We start from the raw sequence: 10,923 nt of genomic DNA on the forward strand, positions 1-10,923 counted from the left end.
TCTCTGTATTCCTCCTGCTGGTCATTTCTTACAGAGCAATAATATTCCATAACCTTCATATACCACAATTTACCCAACCATTCTCCAACTGATGGACATCCATTCATCTTCCAGTTTCTAGCTACAACAAAAAGAGCTGCCACAAACATTTTGGCACATACAGGTCCCTTTCCGCTCTTTAGTATTTCTTTGGGATATAATCCCAGTAGTAGCGCTGCTGGGTCAAAGGGTATGCACAGTTTGATAACTTTTTGGGCATAATTCCAGATTGCTCTCCAGAATGGCTGGATTCTTTCACAACTCCACCAGCAATGTATTAGTGTCCCAGTTTCCCCACAGCCCCTCCAACATTTGTCATTATTTGATGAACTTATTTTCTTAAAAAAAATAGATGAACTATATCTTAATATGAACAATTCCCCCTGAAACGCTATGCATTTTATTTTATATACTTAAAAACACTATTCTGAGAAGGGAACCATTCATTCAACCATGTTAGACTCACTTCAACTCTATCTCCCCCAAAAGTTAAAACTCTTGATCTAATCCAATCTTTTCATTTTATGAATGAGAAATGGAATTATTATAGTCACATAAAGACAAATGGATTGGTGTGCCTCTCCAATATTTATAATCTTCCTCTTTTGTTAATCAATTGGATATAAGGTGAAATCTCATAATTGCTTTAATTGATCTTTCTTAAATCATTAGTGTTTTGGTTCATTTTTTCATATGATTATTGGTGGATTAGAATTCTTACTTCTAAAATTGCCATTCATCTCCTTTATTATTTATCTATTGGGGAATGGCTCTTAAATCTTACAAATTTTATATATCTTGTATATGAGACTTTTATTAGAGAAATTTTCTGCAAAAAAACTTTAACTCTTTTCCTTCTCATTTTAACTCTGGTTTTAATTGTAAAAAATTGACAATTTCACTACCCTTGGCAATAAGAGTCAAGAAAGAGATTAAAGAAATTAGAGTAGGAAATTATCACTCTATGCAGATGATATGATGGTATACTTAAAGAACCCCAGAGATTCTACTAAAAAGCTATTAGAAATAATCCACACCTTTAGCAAAGTTGCAGGATACAAAATAAATCCACAAAAATCCTCAGCATTTTTATATATCACTAACAAAATCCACCAGCAAGAGATACAAAGAGGAATTCCATTAAAAATAACTGTCGGGGGCAGCTAGGTGACACAGTGGATAGAGCACCAGCCCTGAATTCAGGAGGATCTGAGTTTAAATCTGGTCTCAGACACTTAACACTTCTTAGTTGTGTGACCTTGGGCAAGTCACTCAACCCCAGCCTCAGAAAAAAGAAAGGAAAAAAAATAAAAATAAAAAATAACTGTCGATAGCATAAAATATTTGGGAACCTATCTACCAAAGGAAAGTCAGGAATTATATGAGCAAAACTACAAAACACTTTCCACACAAATAAAGTCAGATTTAAATAACTGGAAAAATATTAAGTACTCTTGGATGGGCCGAGCAAATATAATAAAGATGACAATACTCCCCTAAACTAATCTATTTATTTACTGCTATACCAATCAGACTCCCAAGAAACTATTTTAATAACCTAGAAAAAATAACAACAAAATTCATATGGAAGAACAAAAGGTCAAGAATTTCAAGGGAATTAATGAAAAAAAAAAGTGAGATGAAGGTGGCCTAGCTGTACCTGATCTAGAACTATATTATAAAGCAGCAGTAACCAAAACCATTTGGTATTGGCTAAGAAATAGATTAGTTGATCAGTGGAATAGGTTAGGTTCACAAGACAAAATAGTCAATAACTATAGCAATCTAATGTTTCACAAACCCCAAAATCCCAACTTTTGGATAAGAATTCATTATTTGACTAAAATTACTAAGAAAACTGGAAATTAGTATGGCAGAAATTAGACATGGACCCACACTTAATACCATATACCAAGATAAGATCAAAATGGGTCCATGATTTAGGCATAAAGAACGAGATCATAAGTAAATTAGAGGAACATAGGATAGTTTACCTCTCAAACTTGTGGAGGAGGAAAGAATTTGTGACCAAAGGAGAACTAGAGATCATTATTTATCACAAAATAGAAAATTTTAATTACATCAAATTAAAAAGCTTTTGTACAAACAAAACTAATGCAAACAAGATTAGAAGGGAAGTAACAAATTGGGAAAATATTTTTTACAGGTAAAGGTTCTCATAAAGGTATCATTTCCAAAATATAGAGAGAATTGATCCTAATTTATAAGAAATAAAACCATTCTCCAACTGATAAATGGTCAAAGGATATGAGCAGACAATTCTCAGATAATGAAATTGAAATTATATCCACTCATATGAAAGTGTTCCAAATCACTATTGATCAGAGAAATGAAAATTAAGATAACTCTGAGATACCACTACACACCTGTCAGATTGGCTAAGATGACAGGAACAAGTAATGAGGAATGTTGGAGGGGATGTGGGAAAACTGGGACACTGATGCATTGTTGGTGGAGTTGTGAAAGAATCCAACCATTTTGGAGAGCAATCTGGAATTATGCCCCAAAAGTTATCAAACTGTGCATACCCTTTGACCCAACAGTGCTACTACTGGGCTTATATCCCAAGGAAATACTAAAGAAGGGAAAGGGACCTTTATGTGCCAAAATGTTTGTGGCAGCCCTTTTTGTAGTGACTAGAAACTGGAAACTGAGTGGATGCCCATCAATTGGAGAATGGCAGAATAAAGTGTGTTGTATAAATGTTATGGAATATTATTGTTCTGTTAGAAATGACCAGCGGGATAAATACAGAGAGGCTTGGAGAGACTTACATGAACTGATGCTGAGTGAAATGAGCAGAACCAGGAGATCATCATACACTTCAACAACAATAGTGTATGAGGCTATATTCTGATGGAAGTGGATATCTTTGACAAAGAGAAGAGCTAATCCAATTCTAATTGATCAATGATGGACAGAATCAACTATACCCAAAAAAAGGAACACTGGGAAATGAGTGTAAACTGTTTGCATTTTTGTTTTTCTTCCCAAGTTATTTTTACCTTTTGAATTCAATTCTTCCTGTGCAACAAGAAATTCTGTTCTGCACAGATATATTGTATCTAGGATATACTATAACATATCTAACATGTACCAGAACTTGTTGGCCACAGTGGAGTAGGGCCCTTATCTATGGCAGAAAAGAGTGTTTGTGGTTGTACACAGAACAGAGAACAGACTAGGACAATAATAAACACACTTCTCAGATCATACTATTTTGAAAAAACTGAAATACAGATCCCTAGAAGTATCTCTGAAAATGGCTGCACAAACCTCATGAAGTTGAGGACATTGCACTCTTCATTTTGGAAGCAGAACCCCACTTTAACAAAGAGTTAAAATCAAGAAATAGGATGGAAAAATGAACAAACAACAGAAAAAATTCTGATCATGTGGATGACAGTGGTGGGAATAGGTGGTGGTGACAGAAGCAGAAGCAGCTTCAGGAGCTCTCAAACCAGAGCTGGTGAGGAGACCTGATAACTACTCAGAAAGAGATTATAGAGGACCCCTTTGCTAGCCCTGAACATAAGACCAGATGTTATTCAGCAATTCCATTGCCTGTATCCACTGGTGAATATTTTTGGTTCAAGGGCAGAGAAGAGCACTTTGGGGCAAGAAAGAGCAAGGTCCTGATGAGCAGTGTCATTTGTGGTCTCAAGGGATCAGGGATGTTAAGGAATAGCATTGCTTCCAGTTCCAAGGGAATAGGAGCCCCAAAGAATAGTATCATTTTTGGGGGAACATGGATCCTATGGAGCAAGATCAATTGTAATCCTAAGAAGTTAGGAGCTCTTCCTGGTAAGAACTTGCAGACCAAAAAACCAAAGTTGCAGAGCTGTGATCATACCTCTTCCCAGATCACATTACTTGGAAGCATTGAAAACTTCCAACCCTCCTCAAACTAACTCTGAAAATTGCAATGTGCAAGAGCCTGAAGTTTGGGAGAGTGCCCTTTCCCCTTTATGCTGGGAACAGAGCCCAACTAAAAGTTCAATATCAAGAAATGGGATGAAAAATTGGGCAATCAATAAATAAAAATCTGGACCATAAAAAATTACTGCATGACAAAGAAGATCAGGACACAAATTCAAAAGATAACAAAGTCTAAAAATAGCTACAAACAAAACCTTAAAGAAAAATATAAATTGGACACAAGTTCAACAAGAATTCCTGGAACAGCTAAAAATTTATTTTAAAAACCAATAACAGTGGTAGAAAAAAATTAAGTTAAGAAATGAGAACAAAGAAAGAAAATTATGTAAAGACAATTAACAGTGTGGCAAACAGGGAGCAAAAATACTGAAGAAAATAATTTAAAAAACCAAAATAGTCAAGTGGAAGAAGAGGTACAAAAATTCACTCAAGAAAATAATTCTGGAAGCTTAGATGACAGAAGAAAGTGAAGGACACACTGAGCTCTTCCCCAAATCCCTCCAAATTGTTTTAAATAGTGACTCTAAAAACAAATGACTCTTTTTTTTTTAAAGCATCAGAACACACACACAAAAATGAAGTGAAACAATTCCACAGGTGAAGACAACTTAGAAATTGGTACCAGGGTGAGAGTCCATTGTGCAGTCATAGTGCAGACCTGGCCTTAGCCCCAGCCCCTACGCAGATAGCAACAAAATAGCAATAGGCTTTGAGGCCTCTGAATCAGTGCAATACTTGTGGTTTCTAGACTTCTCAGCTCAGAGACACTAAAGACAACTAGAAAATTCAGCAAGAAAGGATTGTCAGTAGGGTGAGAGGAGTGGGAATAGCTGGTAGTGGCAGTGGCAGCTTCTGGAAACCTCAGCCCACAAAAGGTCTCTTTACTAGCACTGAGGAAGGACTTTGTTGCTTTAGCACACTAGGACTTACAAACTCAGTGGAACAGGGACCCTTCTCACAATTCCAGGGCAGAAAAGAGTGCTTGTGCTTTGGTTCCCAAGAAGGATCTTTGAAAACAGCTACATAAAACCCCTGAGGCTTGGGAAAGTGCACCCTCCACTTTGGAAACAGAGGCCTATTTTAACAAAGCATTAAAAGCCTAGTAATAGTCTAAGAAAATGAGCAAAAAAAATAATAATTTTAAAAATGAGCAGACAACAGAAAAATATTCTGACCATAGAAAGTTACTATGGTGACAAGGAAGATCAAAACTCAGGAAAAGATAACAAAGTTAAAATTCCTACATCCAAAGCCTCCAAGAAAAATATAAATTGGTCTCAGTTCATGTAAAAGCTCACAAAGGATTTTGAAAATGAAATAAGAGAGGTAAGAAAAAATTGGGAAGAAAAATAAGAATAATGGAAGAAAATCATGAAAAAAAAAAGAGTCAACAGCTTGGTAAAGAAGACATAAAAAACTACTGAAGGAAATAACCCTTTAAAAATAGATTAGGCCAAATGGTTAAAGAAGCACAAAAAGCCAGTGAAGAAGAGAATGCCTTAAAAAGGCAGAATTAGCCAAATGGAAAGAGAGGCATAAAAATTCACTGAAGGAAAAAACCTCCTTAAAAAGTAGAATTGGCCAAATGGGAAAGAAGGTACAAAAGCTCACCGAAGAAAACAATTTCCTAAAATTATAACTGAGCATTTGAATGTCTCTTGTGAAATTTCTAGAATTTTGAAGAAAGGCTCCAAATAGTTTATTTAATTTTGATGAATCAAAATTATATTGGCCAGGATTGAGAAGAAATTATTTTCTCATAGAGCAAGATAGGAATGACTGTGATCAATGCATCATATTCTCAATGTATTCAGACTCTTGGGGTTTTTCCTCCTACGTATATGTACCATATTTTTACCATTATTTGTAACAATAATTATCAATTTCATGCATATCACAGCACAAATAAGAAAAAATGGACTCTGGTTTCATACCAGAATTAGTCACATAGAAAAGAATGCAAGCATATCATATTGTCATGATTTGCAACAACCAATTTGATTGACGTGTGCTCATGGGCTCATATATTAAGTTTTTATTTTTTTATTTTTTATTATAATTTTTTATTTACAAAACATATGCACAAATACATTTTCAAACAGTGACCCTTGCAAAACCTTCTATTCCAACTTTTTCCTTCCTTCCTTCCACCCCCTCCCCTAGATGGCAGGTAGTCCCATACAGGTTAACTATGTCAAAATATATGTTAAATACAATATATGTACATATCATATATTAAATTTTATATTCTTTACACTTTAATGCAGAATTCTATAAAGGCAACAAGATATTAGGTGTATGCTGATTCACATTAAGTTGAATTTGTTAGAAACTGAAGTACAAGAGCTATTTATGTATTCTCATTCAAAGTTCAAAGTGAATGTTACCCCCCCCCCTTTTTTACTGTTGTCATACATTATTCAGTACCATGAAGCAGTATAGGTTGTACTGGCAGAAATAAGTTTAGGCTATGATGGTCAGACCATGTAATCCAAGCCATTGTCCCTAAAGTCTGCCAGTGAATACAGGTCTTATAAATGAAATTAAACTTCACCAAAACAAAACATGGCCCTTGGGAGAATAAGGATTTTCATAAATGCAGAACTACTATGAATCACTGTTATCAGGTACTTCATTGTGAAGGTAATGTGTGTATACATGACAACCGAAAAGGCTATTTCTTATTCTATGTATATTTTTACAGTACTCTTCACAACCAAATCCTGTCCATTTAAAAAATTTTAAGACTCTAATTTGAAAGGAATTTTCATAATCCAACACAACCATTGGTTTGGCTGGAAACTCAAATCTATTTAGTCAAGAGAAGAGCCCCCCAAAATTTGTTCAATTCAAGATTTTTCAGGATGTAGACATACCTTGTATGTAGGTAAGTTGGGAAACTTAGAGAATGTGTTCAAATAAAGGTCCACAAGGTTCCTAATTTTAAATATAGCTAAAGACAAATCAGGCCAAGGCTATCTTTAACTGACTACATTTTCATGAATAGCCTAGGAGTTGTACACAGTTGCTACCTTGGATTTTATAAGCTTATACAGAAGTCACCTCTATCACCACATGAAGTCCATGAATCAGGGATTCAAGTGACAGAAAAAATGAAATACAGACCTGCTTTTTGTGCAAATGTTGTGGCTCTCCATTTATGAATGCATCTAAGTTGGATGAAATACACAAACATATGTATTTACTATATGGTAAAGTTATCTCTAGGGCATAGGATCATTTCAAAGGGATAATTTTAATTACTGAGGAATAAGATTAAATGAAGTAGCTCTTTTTTTTTCCTTTTCATTTTTTAGTGTCACCTAAAAGTAATCTGTATTGCTTTTTCCTTCTCAAAAGATAGATTTAAAAGTTCCTATTAGAAGAGCTATTCACAGAAAGAAACTACCATTCAAAGAAAGTATTGAATTGCCAGAACATATTCTGAAGGAAACATGGTCAGAAATAATGATGGTTCATTGCAGTCAGCATCATCAGTGATAAATAGCAGTACATTTGTGCACAACTAGAAGATAATTTCTATTTGTTCTTGCCACATTTGCCAAGGCATCAATACAACTTGAGATAAGTTTGTTTTCAGATTATTGATTGTATTCAAAAAGGTTGAAAATTTACCTGATAAACAACAATAATAAAGTAAAAAAAAACCTGCAGCCCACCTAAAAAAATTATAACTGAGCAAACAAAAGCTAATGATTTTGTGAGAAATCAAGAAACAATAAAACAAGACCAAAAGAATGAAAAAAATAGAAGACAATGTGAAATATTTCATTAGAAAAACAAATGACCTGGAAAATATATCCAGGAGAGATAATTTAAAAATTATTGGACTACCTGAAAACTATGATCAAAAAAGAGCTTAGAAATCATCTTTTAAGAAATTATCAAGGAAAACTTTCCTGATATTCTAAAACTAGAGGGTAAAATAAAAATGGTAAGAATTCCCCAATAACCTCCTGAAAAAGATACCAAAATGAAAACTTTCAGGAATATGATAAATTCCCAAACTCCGAGGTCAAGGAAAAAATATTACAAGCAGCCAGAAAGAAACAGTTAAAGTATCATGGAAGCACAATCAATTGGTGAATTCTTTCTATTTTTATCACAAGATTTGGTAGTTTCTACATTAAAGGACAAGAGGACTTGGAATATAATATTCCAGAGAGCAAAGGAGATAGGATAATCAAGAATCATCTATCCAGCAAAACTGAGTATAATCAGGTGATTATTGATATTGATGAAATAAAAGACTTTTAAGCATTCTTGATGAAAGGACCACAGCTAAATAGAAAATTTTATTTTCAAATACAAGATTCAAGAGAAGCATAAAAAGGTAAACAGGAAAGGGAAATTATAAGGGATTTAATAAAATTAAACTGTTTATATTCCCACACAGGAAGATGATACTTGTGACTCATGATAACTTTCTTTTTATTAAGGCAGTTAGAAGCAGTATATGTAAACAGCTCTCACAGGTGTGAGTTGAATATGAAGAGATGATATTAAAAAAATAAAACTTAAGAGATGAGAGGGGAATGCACTGGAAGAAAGGGAAAAGGAGCGGTAGAATGGAATAAATTATCTCACAAAGCTTTTACAATGAAGGGGAAGTTTGGGGGACATAGAGGGTAGTGAATGAACCTTATGCTCATAAGAATAGTTTAAAGAGGGAGTAACATACATACTCAATTGGGTATATAAAAATAAATCTTACCCTACAGGAAAATAGGCAGAAAAGGGAATAAGAAAAGGGAGTAAGTGATAAAAGGAAGGGCATACTGGGGACACTTTTGAGGAGGAACAGGGTGAAAGAAAAGAGAAAAAATAGAATAAATTGGGGAGCAGGGAGGAGGATGAAGATAAATAAAGTTAGAAATACTAATTATGCAAAAAAAATTTGAAACAAGTATCTCTGATAAAGGTTTTTATATTTCTTAACCTTTGTGTTTTCTTTATGCCCCCTTCAGAATCAGGAAGTTTGGTTTTCTTATAACTATTCCTTTTTTGTCCATCCAGTTTAGGTAAAAGTCAGAGTCATTTGATACTTACTCCTCCATTTTTAAAAATGCTGTTTTTCTTCTCATGTATTAAAGTGATGAGAAATAACAAATTCTGTGATTTTCCCCATCTTTTCTACACTCATGTATTACTTTCCTGTTCCTTCTTAAAACACAACAAAATAATAATAATAAAAAGAAACTCTCCATGACAAGATTAATACATTATTCTGTCTTTGGTTATTTTTTTAAAATTTAATTCCCTCAAACACCTTTTGAAGACATTTGGGTTTTGCAGAAACTAGTTTCTTCTCCATTAGAATGTTAGCACAACATCATCATAGAGCCCCTTCTAATTACTCAAACAAAATGACCTTTCTGCATTTCTTGAGTCTTGTGTTTACATTTTAAAATTTCTATCAAACTCTGATCTTACCATTAAGAATGCTTCATTCTTTATTCTATTAAAGGTTAATTCTTCCCACTATCCCTCCTTCTTTCCATAAAAAAAAAAAAAAAAAAAGAATATGCTTAGATTTGCAAGGCATTCAATTGCTCTTATAAACCTATATTTTTTGCCCTTTGGGATATTGTATCCCAAGTTCTCATGATCTTTTTTAGTAAAACCTACTAGTATCTTGCATAGCCCTATTATTCTTTGATACTTGAATTTTTCCCTTCCAACTACTTGCAATATTTTTTCTTTAATGTGGATACTATGATTTTTAAATATGTCATCCTTAGGACTTTTCTTCTTCAGAATCCTTTCAACAGATGATTGGTGAATTCTTTCTATTTTCATTTTGCCCTACCTAAAAGATAAATTATAGAATGCTTTGTGAATTTATGTGTCATCCTTGTGTGGTTTCATGCTAAACTCTTCTGTATCATTTCAATTTTAGTGTATGGGCAGCTGATGTGAGCATTGGGCAGTTTAGGAAGATAGTTTAGATCAGGAACACTTTTATCCTTATTCCCTTTAGGGGATTGGATGGAATTAATTTTCCCAGACTATGCCTATCTTCATTCACTGGGTCTGACTTTCTAGTCTGCTTCTCTCTTTCTCCTAGGCACGGGTTGTACAAAACTCAAATCTTGAGTGTCAGAACAACCTAGTTTGAAAGGTGAAGCACAAGACACAAGATACATGTGATAAAATCACACATAATGGCATTCTTTTCCCCAAAAGCTACCTTTATTTATGAGAAAAAATTATAAAAAATATCCAAAGACGATTTTTGTGACATGATTTTGGGGAAAAATGACTTCTGTAGCTTAGAAGAAGGAAGGGAAAATAAAGGCAGGTTCTTGGGAATGACAAGGATGTATATTGAAATGTGGGGACTGTTTTAAATGTGCTAATAAGGCAGTCTGGGAGAACTAGCTTCCTTTTTGCATGTAATTTTAATTGATAAAGTACATATTATATCTAATTATGATAATAAGATAGCCTGGGAAAACTGATCTTTTTATGTATAATAGCAGAATGGGCTCCTTTTAGCATTTTCTGACAAAAGAAGAGAATTGGCTGGTTTCAGAGTTCACATCACAAAAGCTCAGATGCAGAGTGAGTTGTCTACCTGAGAAAATAAGACTAGTTTGTGAGGGTTTTAATCTAGAATGAGGGTACTATCTCTATATTACTTCTCTTTTCTATAAAAGTTAAAGACCTTAAAAATGCAATTGTTTTGACTACTAGAGCAGAAAAGAGATTTTTAAAAATCCACTTTAACTGATTGTAATCTAATTTCATCAGTTCTCCTCCCTACCTACCCCCCCCCCCCACACACACACATACACAAAGAGAGAGAGACAGAGAGACAGAGACAGAGACAGAGACAGACAGAGACAGAGAGACAGAGAGAGAGACAGAGACAGAGACAGAGACAGACAGAGACAGAGAGAC

At 34.2% G+C, this 10,923-nt stretch overlaps 1 non-coding gene across 1 annotated transcript; it reads right to left on the reverse strand.

Moving 5' to 3' along the window:
• Nucleotides 1-9,837: 9,837 nt before the first annotated feature.
• On the reverse strand, nt 9,838-9,941 carry LOC141565200 (U6 spliceosomal RNA). The gene has a single exon (XR_012488886.1). It is a non-coding gene; the product is annotated as a U6 spliceosomal RNA (small nuclear RNA).
• Between the last annotated feature and the right edge of the window lie 982 nt (nt 9,942-10,923).

The sequence above is a fragment of the Sminthopsis crassicaudata genome, chromosome 3, assembly GCF_048593235.1.
Source record: "Sminthopsis crassicaudata isolate SCR6 chromosome 3, ASM4859323v1, whole genome shotgun sequence".
Classification (NCBI taxonomy): domain Eukaryota; kingdom Metazoa; phylum Chordata; class Mammalia; order Dasyuromorphia; family Dasyuridae; genus Sminthopsis; species Sminthopsis crassicaudata.